General features: G+C 38.3%; 1 pseudogene; it reads right to left on the reverse strand.

Moving 5' to 3' along the window:
• Positions 1–287: 287 nt before the first annotated feature.
• Positions 288–1,077, reverse strand: LOC122903988 (annotated as a pseudogene).
• Between the last annotated feature and the right edge of the window lie 16,686 nt (positions 1,078–17,763).

Raw genomic sequence — 17,763 nt, forward strand, 5'->3', positions numbered from 1 at the left:
CAGTCCTGATCTTAGAGGAGAAGCTATCAGTTTTTCACATGCTTATTCACATTCTTAATGACAGCTTTTGATAAACATAGTTCATCATTAAACTAAAGTCAAAATTACTATTTTCTCTTTTATGTTTAGTTTTTGTGGGATTCTGCTTATGATATCTATGCTACCCCCAAATTCATAAAGATATTCTACATTTTCTTCAAGAAGATCTGTGTTTATGATCCACTATGAATTAATTTTTTAGTATGGTGTGAGGTAGGGAATTAAGAATCATTGTCTTTTTTTTTAATGTCTGATTTTATTTATTTGTTACTCGTAGAAACTCTCATTTTGACTGGATTCAAGCTTAGAGGTAGAAGGTCTCAGAGCGGACAGCCTCTGTGTCTTGACAATCTGTTCCCAGCATTTTTTTTTTTAAACCTCCTTTTTCTTGGCCAAAAGTTTAGCATATTCTCCAGCCTCCTCCTTGTTTTTTTCTTAGTACACTCTTTCTTCAGAGCAATATGCCAATGTTTATGTAGGAGGACATGTGGAATAACAAGTGCTCAATCTTGGACACTTTGGTTCTAGGTTTCTTACCTTCTTTGCTTAGGGGCTTTCTCACAACATAGTAATAGACATCATCTTCTTTATATATAGAGATGGAAAAGTTTGCAGATTCTTCTAGCTCTTTTGTGCCCCAGGCAATGAGGCACAGCAATATCAGTGAATCCAGGACTATCCTTCTCCCCTTTCTTTAACAAAGACCAAGTTAAGAACGCTGAGATTAACATCCACAATGCAACCCCAAACTGATTTGTGCCTTTTTTCTCCAGTCCTTCTTGGTCTATAACAGGAATGTTCCTTACTCAACAGCAGGCAGACACAACCAGGGGTGAAGACACCCCACTTCATGGGGAAGACTTGTTTGTCATTGCCACCACTGGTTCAGATCACATAACCCTTCCATTCTTCACCCAGAGTATCAGCAGCACCTTCCACGGCCATACACTTCTGAAAAAAGGTACTAAGTTTGCAGTCATCTTCCACTTCAATGAGTTTCTGGCTGCCAATAGCTGGGAAAGAGATGTTCAGCTTCATCCTAAAGCAAACTATCACCTCCTAGGCACCATGGAAAAGAGCAGGATCATTTTCCTCTTTATGTGAATGTTCAGTTGCTCCAGCAGTATTTTTTGAAAATATCATCCTTTTCCCAGTAAATTGTGGTAGTGCCTTTATTGTAAATCAAGGGAGGGTATATATATGAGTCTATTTCTGGACTCATCTCTTCTGTTCAATTGGCATATTTGTCTATATTTGTACCAATACCATTTTATCTAAATTACTGTAGGTTTCCAGTAAATCCTGCAATCTGATAGTAAAAAAATCTAACTTTTTTTTTCCTTCAAGATTGACTGGACTCTGCTGGAAATTGTATTTTTCTACAATTTTAGAATTTTAAAATTTAGAAATCTGTTGGTGTACAAGAAGAACTTTCTGCTGGGATTTTGATTGTTATGGTCTGAATGTAGAGATCAATTTTAGCATAGTTGGCTATATTAATAATATTAAATGCTCTAATCTATGCACATGGTATATCACCATTGTGATCCCCATGATCCCACATCCTGGGGTATATTCTTTTGTATAATCTCTTTGCTCTGAGTGGAGGTTGAGATCTAGAATTTTCTTCCAACCAATAGAATATGGCACTGGTGATGGGATGTCACTGCTGTGAGTACATTATGTTATATAAGATTCCATCTTGCTATAAGATTTACTATTGCTCTCTTGCAGAACTTGAAGAAGCAAACTACCATCCTGTCAACTGCTTGCCTAAAGGACACATGGCAAGGAACTGCAGGCAGCCTCTAGAAGCTGAGCTCAACTTCTAGCAGACAGCCAACAAAGAAACTCACAATTTTACCGACACAAGGACATGAATTCCTCTAACAAACTGGGTGAGTTTGGGAGTGAATTCTTCTCCAGTCAAATCACCAGATGAGAATGCTGTCCATCAATACCTTGACTGCAACATGGTGAGACTCTGAGACAAAGATCTTAGCTAAACTATGTCTGAATTTCTGATCCACAGAAACCATGAAATCATAAGTGTTTTAAGTATTTTAAAAAGTGGCAATTTTGTACACAGCGACAGTTAACTATTTCACCATTAGCTTGTGTTTTCTTTACCTTTTTAGCACTGTTCTGTAGTGTTCAGTGTAGAGGTCTTCCATATCTTTCAGTAAATTTGTTTCTAGATATTTTATATTTTTAATGCTGTTATATAAATGACATTTCTTTTATTTTCTAATTGTTTATTACTGTTGTTCATAGAATATAGGCATAACAATTTTTATACAACCGTGTATTCAGAAATTCTGTTAAATATACTTATTGATAATAATAGTCTATTGTAGGCTCTTTTGAGTTAGCTAGCAATCATGCTATCCAAGAATAAAGACTGCTGTGCAATTCTGCAATATTTATATATTTTGTTTTTCCTTATTTACTGAACTGAGAAGAACTTCTAATACAGTGTGGAAATGAGAGGTAATATTGGACACCCTTGTTCTAGTCCTGAAATCAGGGAGAAAGTATTCAATTTTCACTATAGTCTATATTATTATCTGTAATTTTTACATATATTCTGTATCAAAATTAGAAAGTTCTATTCTTTGTTTGCTGAGAGTTTATGATAATCAGTGTTAAATTGTATGAACTGCTTGGGCTCCATTTTCCTTGCTATGGTTTGGAAAATGGACCGGGAGAGAAAGCTGAGTGAGTGTGAAGCTCATCTCATGAGATTCTCATTTCTTAAGGATTATAGTCCTGTGTTGGTTGTTGTCCAACACTTGTGAAGTTGTTTTATTTTTTGCAGCTTATAGTTTTTGGTAGCAGTCCATTCAAGACAGGTGTCTGAAATAGGCCTTCTTAGACACAAGTCCAAAAGCATAAACAATAGGGAAAATTGATATATTTTATTACATAAAATTAAAGTTTTTCTATTTAAAAAAGAGAATACTTAGGGAGTAGGAATGAGTAAGGGGAATGGAGGGGGGTGGGTAGATAAATAAATGGGTAAAACAAGAGAAGGACTTCGCTTGGACCACCATGTGACTGTGCCATGAATTCACCCCTCTACATTCACTGTCCAACCACACCTAAAAGACAATCGCTGCTGGAATATAGAAAGATGACTGTGAGAGACGAGATGGCCCTAATAATTTAGAAGAATACTAAATCAGCATTCAGCCTGCTTCACAAAGTGATTCCTGGGGGTTAGCAAGGAATGGTTGTCTATAGTTTGGTTGAATCTTTCTCTAGGTCTTCAAATAAGTGAATGAAGGTAAGAGAGAAGGGGAGAAAAGCTGTAGAGGAGATAGACTCTTGGTCAACTCCCAAATCAGCATCTTGGAGGTAGAAGAATGGTGGTACCATTTCCTTTTTGGTGTAAGCCCTAAATCTTTGCTTACTGGGATACTTGGAGAGGGATATGCAAATTATCTCCTTTCTTTGCTTAGATGGGTTTGGTTTCATCAAGCAAAACCAAGATATTCTGTAAGATAAGCCTTGTCTTTTTCTTTTTTCTGTTTCCAATCCTGTGTCATCTGACACATAATTAGTGTCATTTTCTCTCAGAATCTAATATAAGATCAACTGCCCATCTCAATTTTCAATTTCATATTGTTTTTAACCTTTCCTATGTCTTCTTGGGTATTTTCAAGAGACATCAAGGGAGAATATACTGGAAGCTCCTTGTCAGTTGCTCTGTTCTAACAGATGCTTCATTGAAATCATTTATTATGTTTCAAAGGATTTAATTTTTGACACTGTTCCAAATTCTTGAATCACATTTCCTTCCAAGCATCATAGCATAGAATCATTTTTAACCTTCCCTTTAAAATTTCTCCAAAATTTAAAGTATAATAAAGCAAACTTTTAAATGTGATGGGATTTGAGTCACTAAACAATAAATAATATAAAATTTGTAAAAATAGCTCTAATTAAAAATAGAAAGAAAACTAAATAAGAACATTAAACCTGAATACAGACTTATCTAAATACGTTAACCTCGTTCCTAAAGGCTAAAGACATTGATGGCCTGTAAATTAGTATTTATGATCTGAGTGATACCATTCTATTTAAATTTTGAAATTTGAAATGTTATTCCAAAATTCATGTGAATTAGCACAATAGAATTTCTTATATATATATTTTTTGAAGATGAAATGGGAGAGGAAGAACTTCTCTTACCAAATTTGAAATAATGAAAATTTGAGAAAAAATGGCTGGCTCACCAGATTATAAGGGCCTTAATGTGCCTTAAAATAATTAAGGATTTTGTATATAAGTAAAGTGCTCTTACAAATTAGTGGGGACAGAAAAAAACAATTCAATAAATGTTATTAAGAAGTTAATGCTTTAGAAAAAAGGAAACTTCACCTCACACCTTATACAAAAAATGAATCCCGGTTGATTAAATAAATAAATCTTAAAAAACATGCTATTAAAAAGAAAACATGTTTCAATAAAAAATTTTCTAAAATGTAATACAAAGGATACACTCACAGTTTATAAATTAGTGTTAAATAGAGTTAATATTTGCAATGCAGCTGACAAATTAAAGGTTAATCTCCATATTACCAAAGTAGATTTTTACATTGATAATGAATAGAAAAAAAAATCAAATTAAAAATGGATAAAGATTGTGAATGAAAAACTTCACAAAAGAGTAAAACTCAAATATATCCAATAACCACACGAAAATATTCTCCATCCCCCTCAGAGTCAGAAATGACAAATTTAGGTAACAACCAGATATCATTCCTTGCCATTAGACTGATAAAAATCAATGAGTCATAACACCTACTCATTTCATCCACCGCAGTTGGAAATGTACACTGTTTCAGCACATTTTAAAAAATAACTTATCAACATCTCTTAAAATTGAAAATAGACATACTCTTGACCCAGCATTTGACTACTGGGACTCTATCCCATAGAAATGTAAACATAAGTATGGAAAACAATAGGAGACAAAAATGCTGATTAAAGCTTTGTTTATAAGGATAGAAATCTTGGAAGTAGTATGAATTATGAAGGGAAGGGTTGAATAAACTTTGGAATACCAGTAAAATAGAATGATATACAACCAATAAAAGAATAAGTTAGGGCTTTATTAGCTTACTGGGAGGAGCTGGATGGGGGGTGGGAATGGGCAGATAGTTCTCACCCCAAACTGGAAAGTTCCAAACGGAAAGAGTAGAGAAAAAGGGGTCAGAACTCTATTCCATAATAAATTGTTTGTCCATTTATCATGGCTTGAGGCTAGGGTGGGAATTTAGAGCAAGGGAGAAAACAAAGGGGGAAGAGATGATTTCAATTTCAAACACACTGATTAATCTTAACTCAAAACAGGGTATGGGTGGGAACCTCCAGCAGGAACTGATGAGAGGAAGCAGACGCTCATTGGGTGTTGCAAGCATGTTCATTACTCTGGAGACTGTGCTGGCCTGGCTGGGAATCTGCTGCTCAAAAAAGGGTGTTAGTTGCGGGGGGAGGGGGGAGGTGTGGGGGGAGAGGGGTGTAGTGGGGGGAGGTGGGGGAAGCACAGGTGTGAAATGCAAGGAAATCAAGATGTTGATATTTTGTATTTTATTTACATGGCTTTGAGCCTGGTCTGGTTTTCATAACTTCACAGGCCTAGAGAGCATTGGGGATCAGATATCTTTACAGCATAGAGATGTTTTTGTTGTGGGGTCTTAAGAAAGAAAATTCCTAAATGCTCACCCCACCCACCTCACAGAAAACCTTAGCCATTGTCACAAAGAGGGTCATTGAATCCATTCAACTCCCAGCCTCCCTGCTGACTGCCATCAGCCACAACACTTGGGGTGAGATACAAACGTGACTAGTAATTAAAATATCTTTTTCGGACAAGGGTCTCCCTGTCAATGTTGTTGTTGTTGTTATGCATTTGTGTATTTATTTAAGCTGTAGTAGCAGCATGAAATAAGGAGCACCCGGGTCTGTGTAATGGATCGAGGTTTCTTATGCTCTGTAATGAGGTTTACCCTAAAAGATTGCTCTAAAGATAAAATGAAATTATTCACCTGAAATCCTGTAAATGCTAAAGAATAAGCAAATAGAAGGTGTTGGTATTAAATATTATTAGTTTTAACCTTAAAGTAATATTAGGTCAGTGAGAGAAAAAAAATCAAAGAATGAATCAATCTTTTAAACATTCAGATTATTAGGGGCACCTGGGTGGCTCAGTGGGTTAAGCCTCTACCTTCGACTCAGGTCATGGTCTCAGGGTCCTGGGATCCAGCCCCCCCCCGCCCCACACATTGGGCTCTCTGCTCAGTGGGGAGCCTGCTTCCCCTTCTCTCTCTGCCTTCTTGTGATTTCTGTCAAATAAATAAATAAAATCTTTAAAACACACACACACACACACACTCAGATTATTATAAGTTTTGGGAGACTTCCAACTGAAGCTATTCATTTAGTATATTTTGGATAAATAATGACCCTGAGTTCTGAGTGAGCAGAAGAGACTTAGAGAACACTATGCATATATGTATATTGAACTTGTAGAAGTAAATATTTGCTCATTTAATCTTCCAGGCAGACATTTCCTCCTTACCCCCACATTCCAAAGTAAAGGGCTGATCACCTAAGCGTAACCTGGGAAGGGTGGTGGTCAATAACTAATTTTGCGACTCTTAGGTCAATACCCTTCTGACGTTTGTAAGTCTAAGACTTATGTTTCTCCCTCTGCCTGCCTCCCCTGACAAATAAACAAAATCTTTAAAAAAGAAAAAAAAAGTTTGAGGTGGAAATTTCAGAGTGGATTTCCATACAGAGAGTTCTTAGGAGTGCTATGATTTCTGCCCCTTCTATGAAGAGAGGGGCTTCCCCCCCCCATCTAGTGAGAGAAACTACAAGAAATCCCCTGGAGAAAATGCAGGTTGCATCCAGCTGTGCAGGACAGGAGAAGGCAGTGGCTGGGAAATAGCTAAGCCCCATCTACCAAAAGCACAATTTTCCTGTAACCAAATGCAGGCCAGGGGTGGTGAGGGAAAGAGCCAGCCGGATACCTTTGCAAAGGACTGACTTCATCTCAAGAGAGTGATGGGACTTCAAAAGAGAAGGTGTGAGTGGGTGTGGGCAGTGGAGAGCCCACAGCCCAAGGGCAAGTGCAGCAGGCCAGGGCCATGCTAGTGAGGAGTATTCTTGGAAGCTGCCTTGTGTCACCTCTGAGAGAAAAGAGCCACTTTCAACAGATAGTGTGGCCAGAAGCCAACCCCAAGCTGGTGTCACTTAACTATAGCTGAGACATTACTCCACGGATGGGATCTCAGGTAGGAAGGGCAGCAGGGCCATGAAGGATTAGATTCAGGGGCTAAAGAGTCACAGGTGACCCAGGTGCTCAGGCGGGCCTCTCCCTTTTCCCACTCCCCTGTCCTCCCTTTGTCCTTTGCCTCCTCTCTCTACTTTCTAGGACACTTTTTAAATATATTTGAACCTCTGCTTCATATTTCCTTCTTTCCAGTTGCCACTATGAATGGTGCAAAGCTGTGGCATGGAGGTTTTCTTACCTCTGGAGGAAACCCCAAACAGATAGCACAAATAAGTTCCCAATTCCAAATCCCTGGAAGAGAGACTTTGACCAGCCCAGTTAGAGTCTGATTTCTACTCTTAGTTCCCTCAACTAGGGCTAGTGCTGTAGAGTCATACCGTACATATATGGTGGCCAGGGGCTCACCCTTCTGCAGTCAAATGCTCTACCCCTGAGCTATACCCCCTTGGGGGTCACCCTTCTGGATGTAGGGGCATTCTCAGGCCAGGGGGCATGGCCTGAGAAGATGTCCCAATAGTTGTCTATTAAATATACACTCCAAAACACTGAATACATGAATGCAAACAAAACATGGTCCATGTAGGAAAATACTGAAAAAGGAAACCCAAATTCTAAGAAAACGACAAAAAAAAAATCACTCTTATCAAATAGTCATTCAACATTACATGAACTAGACTCCTCATTAAAAGGCAAAAGCTCTTAGAAGGATTTATAGAGAAATAAGATAAAATCTAAATCTATGCTGTTTATAGAGGTCATTAATGGCTTGAAACATGTGAAGTATGTAAAACTGTGTGATTTTAAATGATGTTAACAAAATCAGTCACTTTGGAAGTTTCTAGGGCACCACTCATTATTCTGAATTACTGGTAAATAAAGGATCAACCATTAATCCTCTCTTAGGGGCACACTTTATAATTCAGAGTATATTTGTAGTAGAAAACCAGCCAGTAAAAGCAGAAAGATTGGTTGATAAGATAATCATTTTGCATGAGAAACGGGCCTTAGGTGATCATCAAAATTCCGTGCTAAAACCCATAGGCGAAGGCGGGTAGGGAACTCTGTCATGGCTGGACCAGGCTGACTACCGGAAACCCACAGACTCAGCCTGTCATCCAATATCACTCACAGTGGGGTGCCTATGATGTATTCTTTGCCAAAAAAATTGAACCAGCAACCAATCGAATCTCTTCATCTACTTCTCAGCTTAAAGGGGATACGGGGAGTAGAAGAACACATTAAGTGACACCACACAGAAGCAACCGACCAAATCTAGAATATAGGAATGGCAACAAGATAAATGACCTGATTACTTAACAAGCACGTGACATTTAAAAAAAAAATGGGGGAGAAAGACAGACTGTTAGAGATTAAAAAAAAAAAAAAAAAAAGCCTTAAGGACTCATCAGTCAAATGCAGTACATGGAATTTACTTGGGTCCAGATTTAAATAAACTAATCATATGATGTTATTTTTAAGACAATCAGGGGAATGTAAACCCAAACTGAGCATTAGATGATTAGAGGAAAAATTGCTCATTTTGTCAAGTGAGTCATTGTACATGGTTGTCTTTTTAAAAAATCTTAAGAGGACATAAAACATTTAAGGTCAAAATGATATGAAATATGAGATTTGCTTTAACATACTCTAGATACTCTTCCAAAAAAGTGTGCAGCTAAAAGATAAAACAAGACTGTTAAAATATGAGTAATTGTTTAACCTAATTGATTATGGCTCATGTGTCTATTCTCTCTATTTTTGAATGTTCTGAAAATCTCTAAAATACTTCCAAAATTTATAAGGCGTTGTGTAAGCAAAATTATAAGGCATCATGTAAGCAAAAGAAAACATTAATTGTAATGAATTCATTTGCTAAATTTTCCTTCTGGTACGGGAAATATCTTAAATCTTCTTTTTCTTTTTGAGAATGGCTTTTGATTTCTGGGTTTCTTCTTCTGGATACCTTGACTTCTTACCTAATGTACATATAAGACACCTTAGCTTTAAATCATATTCTAAACATGCAACCAGACCATCCACAGTCACATCCTTAAAATTGGCTCAAGAACAAAGTTAGCAGGAAAATTAAGGACTAAGTCCAATAACAATGAAAGCATTTCTCTGTTCACTGAAATGGCTTCAATGACTGTGAATTTTTCCATTTCTGGAAATGACATCAGTAAGAGCACTAGAGCCAAGTAGCTAAAAGCAGAGGTTCTGGATCTGGAGAGACTGTCATCTCTTGCTCTGGCTCTGTCACTGACAAATAAGTTACCGAACCTTCTGAGTCACTGTGTAAAGGGTAGAGAATCATAGTGCCTATTGCACAGGGTGATCATGAAAGCACATTTAGCTTAGATACTGACACAGAGAGAAAGAGAGCAGTGCATTAGAACACATGCTAATAAAATAGAATATAAGTAGTATAATATTTATTTTATATTATTAGTATAGTATTTACTAATTTAGAGTGTTTCTGGATTCATTTTTTATACTACTCCAAACTTATCTCTTCCTTTGTGATCAAATTATTTTTCTGTTTGAAAGTCAAGTTTCTAGAGTTAATTTCTTTTTACAGAAAGCTACCAACTTAAACCAATTCATCATCCAACACTTCTAACTCAAGAAAACATAATGGAAGCACACTTACTAATTAATTTAAAATCAAACTCTTATTTTGGATAATTTTAGATTTGCAGACGAGTTGCAACGATAGTACAAAGAGTTCCCGACATATCCTCAGCAACTTGTATTTGTTAAAACTCAAGTGCGAGTTATTTGTTAATAATTACTGCACTGTTTGGAGAGAAAAAAAGTAGAATCTCAAACAGAAGCTAATAAATTCCTCTCTTCATGAATTTAATCATTTTCTCATCCTTAGACTGTTATCTGGAACACAGCCTGACCCACAGTGAGTAGCGGTAAATTTATGCATGCTTGAAGACATTGTTGAAATCATCAATAGCTTTTTGTAATTCTTCACTGTGGCATGTTTCTTTGGTGACAGAAAGGTTTCTGGCTTCTGGTTCAGAAAAAAAAGAGCAGATGCAGGAGAGCTAAAACCTCAGGGATGATGAATAAAGAATAAGTATATAATTTAGGGCAATGGTTCTCAAAGTGGCCCAGGGACTCCTAAGGACTTATTTTAAGCACCTGTGAGGTTAAAACTTTGCTCATAATATTATTTCTGAGATTGCTGGTGAGTTTAATGAACTTGTGTTTTTTGTTCTATTTTGTTTTGTTTGTATTATAGAATAAAATCTATCAACATTTAGAAAATCTGCAAAACTCAGTGAGGCAATATTTTAAATAAAATCATGCATACAGGACACAAGCTAATTGACCAAATACACTTTACTGTTACAGACGATAGGAACCAAGAAGATAGGAATCGTCATGGTTCCAGATTCCACACTGCAATCAATCTTTAAGAAAGAAACACCTGAATTTAGGGAAGGTATCAGAGTATCAAAGAGTATCTACAATTATTTTCAAAGGCTACTAGAATATTGCTCCCTATTCCAATTGTGTTGGCTGAATTTTCTTCATATATCCGAACCAAAACAACACATCACAACGGACTGAATACAGAAACAGAAATAAGAATCCTGCTGTTTTCCATGAAGCCAGACATTAAAGAGGTTTGCAAAAATGTAAAGCAATGCCACTCTTTTCCCCAAATATGTGTCTTTTGGAAAACACTTTTTTTTTAACAAAAACACATTATTTATCTTAACATTTAGTGGAATGATTATTGGTATTTTTAAATGAGTTATTAAACGAACATTTAATTTTTTATTTTAATCTTAAAGTCCAGTAAAATAAATTTATTTAAATTTACCTAAATACAGTAACTATTAGGAATATAATCCACCAAAATAAAATTCTTTGGAGTTATCAATTAATTTTCACATGAAAAATCTTCCTGAAGCCAAAAAGTTTGAGAACCACTTTAAGTGTGTCTAAAGCAGAGAAAGGCTGACTGACCACCAGGGAATGAAGACATGAGCAACACAGCAGTCCTGGGAAGCTAATGACCTAGTAAGACTATGGCTTTGGGTTTAATGCCCATACAGAGTTTCTGTTCCTTGTTCCCACATATAAGGGAGTTGGATGGGAGGTCCTTGCCTGAAATTAAGACTTTAGAAGATCTACAGTTTTGGAGAAAGGAGAATGAACAACCCTACTTATAGGATTGTGAGATGACAGATTCATGCCATGAATCTGACAAGGAAAAACAAATTCCTATGAGAAGTTGAATCCCTGGGCCTAAACTTGAACTGTAATCCTGATTATCAAGAGATGAAAAATCATAAACAAGGCATTAATATAAGAATTGGTTAAGAGTGGTTGATGCTTACGGGACACGTAGAAAAAGTAAATGCAGAACTTCTTCAGTGAAGTTTTTTAGTAACTAATTTTCCATGAGATCCAAAATGGCCTGGGGCAAACAAATTTTGGTAAATTGAATGTTTATAGAAGATTTCCCTTCTTTTTCTAACAACTGTGATGGGAAGGGAATTTCCTTAATTTGATAGAAACTTTCAAAAAATGAACACCTACAAGTACACATAAATATGACACCTTAGAAACAATTCCTTAAATGTCAGGAAAAGGTCAAGTGTCCCCATTTATCTCTGCTGCGTCTTCACTGAACTGGTGTCTCAGGTAGTGTGCAAGGACCAATTTAAATAAAAGAGGAGGGGCGCCAGGGTGGCTCAGTGAGTTAAAGCCTCTGCCTTCGGCTCAGGTCATGATTCTGGGGTCCTGGGATGGAGCCCTGCATCAGGCTCCATGCTCAGCGGGGAGCCTGCTTCCCTTCCTCTCTCTCTGTCTGCAGCTCTGCCTACTTGTGATCTCTGTCAGTCAAATAAATAAATAAAAAAGATATTTAAAAAAAAAACACACAAAAATAAATAAAATAAAAGAGGAAAGAAACAAAGTTACCTTTTCTCACAGACAAATTATTTGAAGTAATAAGGCAGTTCATCAACGGTCTAGACACAAAATCTACATGCAGAAACAACTGTATGCTTATATTTCAGTGACAAATAATTACAAATGCAAAGAAAAAGAATTAACATGGCAATGAAAACAATAAGGTAGCTAGGAATGAAAGAAATTTTTAAAGAAAAAAATAAAAAAGGAAACAAATAAGTGGAGAGCTTTGTCATGTCTTATTTTTAGGGAAAGAAAGACTCAATGGAAATTCTTTCCAAATGAATATATAAATTTAATTTAATTCAAGATAATGTTCTAACAAGACTTTTTTCACTTTACAAGTTGATGTTGAAATTCATGTAACTATTACACGGTCAAATATTTTTTTAGGACAGTTTTGAAGAATAGTCAAAATAAAGAGGAACACATCTTACTAGCTATGAAAACTTATTATAAAGAAATGGTAAATTAAGACAGTGTTGTATCAGTTGATAGACCAGTGGGCCAATGGATTAAGGTAAAGAGCCCAGAAACACCCCACGTATGCTTAATTGAGAAGTAGATGCAGGAAATGCTGTTAAAAAAAGGAAAGGAAAAAAAAAATCAATTAACTCATAAAATACTGGGCTTTCCATGGAAATAAAAATAAAAGCAAATCTAAATTGAGCAAAACAATAAAACTTCAAAAAAATACAATGTAGGAGAATATTTTAATGATATTGGAATGATTTATTAATAATGTACAAAGAGAAAAAATACAAAGAAAAGAGTGGAACATTTTTAGTATGTATCAACTAATCCCCCGAACTCAAGGTTTAGAAGACAAAGGTATATTTTTGGATCATGCTCCACTTCCCTTGAGACTTGGCAGAGAGCTCTGGCTCATGGGAGGCTTAAAGTCCTTAAAGTCCTTAGCCCAAGCAGCTACCACCTTGAAGTATCAATGGCTAGTGAGTGACAGTGAGTGTAAATTCTTCATGGTCCAAGCACACCGTCTGTTTGCACAGATGATGGGTGCCACAGAACCTATAAAGTATGTGAAGACACAGAAATTCTGGTTTGGCTCTTTGCAATTTACCATAATCTGACCATCCTCTGCCAACTCCTGCCCATCAAGGACTATTTCGCTTTAAAGATTGTTGTGAATACATTCAAATAAGTGTAAGATTATTCTTTCTCCACACTTTGTTTCATTTTATTGGGACATGGAAATTTTTACTAACAGCATTGGAGTATCTTAGAGCAAAGCTGTAGTTTCAATTCTGTTCTGAGATTTGGGGCAAGTGATTTCAATCTCCAGCTTCACTTGCTCATTTGTAAGCTGAGAAGTTGGGAAGATCACTCGTGGACCTTCTAGGTTATTGATATCCCTAACTTCATATTTTCCCAACTTAGCCAAGAAAGCACAGTGTTTCAGAAGAATTTGAGAGTTCTGGGCTATAGACTCACTGGCTTTCACATCTGAGCCTGATTTCTTTATCTTAAATTTGTTTTCTCTCTTCTCATTCATCAATGAAAATGGTTTTGATTAGCTTAACTTTTCTTCTAGACAGGCGGTGATATCATTCTTTTGAAGGCTGTAATTAGCTGATGGAAGAAACCAGCAAATGAAACCACTGGCTAATGATTGAGTGGAAACCTTGGTTTAGGCAGTTTTGGCCCACTGATGAGTTAACAAGAGCTGTAAGAAGGATTGCCAGCCAAGAATCCTCTGAGCTAATTTAGACATCCTGTAAGTACCACACAAAAGCCCAAACAGAGTGTTTTCAGAGATTGCCAATTTTTCTTTTATTTCCAAGTTGAAGGGTTAATGAGGAGGTGGGAGAGGACGCGGATGGGAAAGAAGCCTCTTTCTGAACCTAAGAGGCAACCATTCAAGGAAACCAACGTGTAGGCTTTAGCCGCAGTAATGGGAGTGATCTGTGGGACCAAGAATGAAGTCACTGCTGGGGCCATCTCGATATCTTTTAAATCTCTTAAGGTCATCTGAAGATCTTGTTAAGGTGCAGCTGGCAATGTGTAAATTGTGTCTTGGGACAACCCACCTCTCCAGAATCCACTGTCAACATCAAGGATTAGTTGGGGAAGAAGAGGGGGCCCATACTAACAAAACCTCACACTTAATTATTTTATTATTGTTCATGAAAAATACTCCCATCTCTGTGTAAGATGCCTTCAATACTGTACCTCATTTACAAGGAGGTGCTAGTAGACTCGTCATCAGAAAATGACACATTTTCATTATTTCCCCGTTTCTAGAAAAGCACAGATGGAAGAAAGTGCACATTTTAATATAAAATATACCAAACCTCTAGACCTCCCAGCCATTAAACCCGAGGAGTGATTACACTTGTGTGTTAATGAAGCTTTTATTAGGCATAAAATTCCCAGCAATTTCAGGACAGGAGCAGCAGCCTTTCTCTTCAGGGGGTGAATGAAGTCCATATGGTGGCCAGAGGAAAAGACTTATTCCAGGAGAAAGCCAAGGTTAGGACTTATTCACATGCCCCCTACTTGTCTTGCTTGACTGGGATCAGCATCCTCTTAGATCTCTGGGCTAGATTAGAATTACAGGCATCAGGCATCACAGGGGAAAGGAGAGCAGCCTCTGGAGAGAGCCCAGGTCGCACTGGTAAAAGCCACTCTTAATCAGGACTTTTCGCTCTAAGTGTAGGTTGAATGGAATCCAATGCGGCTTTGCTTTTTCCAACGTTAAAAAGACCAAAGTCCAAGTAATAGTTTTTAATAGACTTTAGTTTTCTTAGAGCACTTTTAGGTTCACAGCAAAATTGAATGGAAGGTACAGACATTTCCCATGGACTCCCTGTCCCACACAGGCATAGCCTTTCCTGTTATCAACATCCCCAATCACAGCGTGCATTTGTTACAACAGATGGACCTACATGGTCATGTCATTATCACCCAGAGTCTGTACTCAATGTTAGGGTTCACTTTTGGTATTATACATGGTATGGGATGGGACAGATGCATAAAGGCATGTTCCCACCATTGTGGAATCATACAGTGTTGTTTGGCTGCCTTGAAAAACTATCTGTGCTTCACCTATTTGTAATTATTTTTTCCAAAAAAAAAAAAATCCAACATAAAAGTGATTTCTCTTTTACAAAGCGGAATGTCATTGAAAAGTTGAGGGATGAAAAGGGCCGACTTCCCTCTTTTTTCCATGGTGAGGTGAAGAAGAATGCCATCTGCTTTGGTTCCTGCTTGTTCACACATCCAGGCAGCGGAAGATCACAAGCTTTCTCTTCCTATGTGGCAGGTCCTCTTTGTATCAAACCCTTCTAAAGACGGTCTGAATTCTAAGTGCAGTTTCAATCTGTGTGTCTGAGTCTACAGATCTCTTCTTGGAAAACTGCCCCTGGAGCAACCTGGCTGAGTTCTGCTTCTATCCAACTCCTGCCTCACAGGTGTTGGTAACCCACTGAAAGCTCTCTCCCACCTCCAGCCCAGTCTAACAGTGGGAGCTCTGATAGAAGTCATGTATGTGCAGATTCATGTTCATGGGCATGCAGCTAGTAGATATTTGTGTATAGTTCATAACTGGGACTGTCTCATTGAGCGTGCAAGCATTTCTGCAATGGCTGATTTCAGGAGTAGAAGAGCATGCAGAATTCTAAGAAAATTCTCTCTGAATACTCTGTTTCCTTATGTCCAAGAGCTTGATTCTAAGTTTAAAATCAAGTGTGAAATAAGAAGCTTTGAAAGATGGCTATCAGCTATGCAGATATGCCCTTGCTCTTTCCAAAGACATGCGCAATGAACACAGTCATTAAATGCAACCTTGAGCACTTGCCTTGAAGGAATTAGAAAAGCAAAGATGAGTTTCCAGGGCAGTGGGTTACTTGCTAAGGCAAAAGAGCACAAAACAATAAAACCAACCCAACCCAATCCAAACAAAACAAAATTGTATCAGAGCATGTTGAATGGGATCTTTCCTATTGGTGGGACTTGCAGTTAAAGCCCCAACTTATGGGAAAATGGTACTAAGTTCCTGAAACTCTGTATCAGAGTGCTGTGAGGAGTTCTGGCTAGCCATCTCACAAGAAGGCTTCCAGACACTTGGCAGGAGAGATGCGGTCCTATCATCAACTCCAGCTACCGTGGTTGAGAGAGTCTGCATTGTGTGAATGGAGGTCTTGGTCCTTGGAGTCTCCACAAGAAGATTTATGTGGTGAGCCGTACTCAGAATAAAGGCAGCAAAAGGGAAAGTAGCAAGCCCAAAGCAGTTTATTAAAGCCAAAGTACATTTTCAAGGTGGGAGAGTAGGCAGGGTCCCAGGTAGGAAGAGGCTCCAGTTGGTTTGGGGATTGGATATTTGTTGTGTCTCTCTGGGCTGGGAGGAGCTGTGACAAACAGTGCGGTGGCCTGTAATGGACCCTTGTTCCAATCATTTGGGAAACTCCCCCGTCAGCTTGAGAAGGGATGTTTTTGACCCTACAAAGTTTGTATGAACTGTCTTGGCAGCCTTTCTCCATGGAGGGGGTCATCACTGCACCGTGAATGCATTACAATAAGCCAGGGGTTCCTCTGGGGAAGAAGTGGAGGAGGAGAGTTCTTGTTCCTCATCTGTGGCTCTTTGGTCTGCCAGCCCCAAGGTCTTAGAAGCCACAAGGTCAGGATATTGAGTTTCTGGGCTTTCCATGTGTAACTATATCCCCATCCTTGCTGCCAGCTCCTATCTCTATCATTCCCCTGGAGGACTTAGGACTCTGCTTCCACTGCTCAAGTATAGCTTCCATCTAACACAACCATCACTCTAGAGGCCCTTGAAGAAGGGGCTGTTGGGGAACACAGAGCCTGGGAGGAGAGATGATTTTCTGTTCTCAACCTCTGTCTTGGAAATGGCACTTGACTTGCTGCTAATTCCTCTCCTGTAGGCTTGGGAAGAATAAGGATAAGAATTGCTCAGAAAGAGAGTTCCTGAAACATAAAGCGACAGGACATTCACCCCTGGTCGGACCACTTAGCTAGTGTACTTCTTGTTCTGACTCTGGATGACTAAAGCTTTGAGAACCTCAAAGAAATTGAGGAGAGATGTTTGGATAGACTTACATACTCAGAGAATGCCAGAACTACGCCAAGTCTCAAGAGTTACAGAAGCTGGATCTCCTTGAAAGAAGCAGCAGATGGTGGAAGAGTCTGGGGTTTGGGGATTCCCAGGCATGGTGTGGTGTCCCCACTGAGATGCTCCATCACCAGGATGCTCACCGCATGTGAGTGAACACTTTGTCAGTGGGGTCTCTTGGGGCCACCACCATGTCCTTCAGCACAAACGAGGGACAAACCCTCCTCCCTCTCTCCCTCTTCTTCTGCCTACAATGAGGAGCTTGTGCCCAGAAAAGACTGAGGGAGAACCTGGTTCTCTGCCCACCCCAACCACAGCTCCAGCCTTCATTAAGACAAGATGAGAAGAGCTTGAATTCTCAAACTGAGCATTGTTCCAATAACTGATGGTGGCC

Source organism: Neovison vison, chromosome 4, assembly GCF_020171115.1.
Source record: "Neovison vison isolate M4711 chromosome 4, ASM_NN_V1, whole genome shotgun sequence".
Classification (NCBI taxonomy): Eukaryota; Metazoa; Chordata; class Mammalia; order Carnivora; family Mustelidae; genus Neogale; species Neogale vison.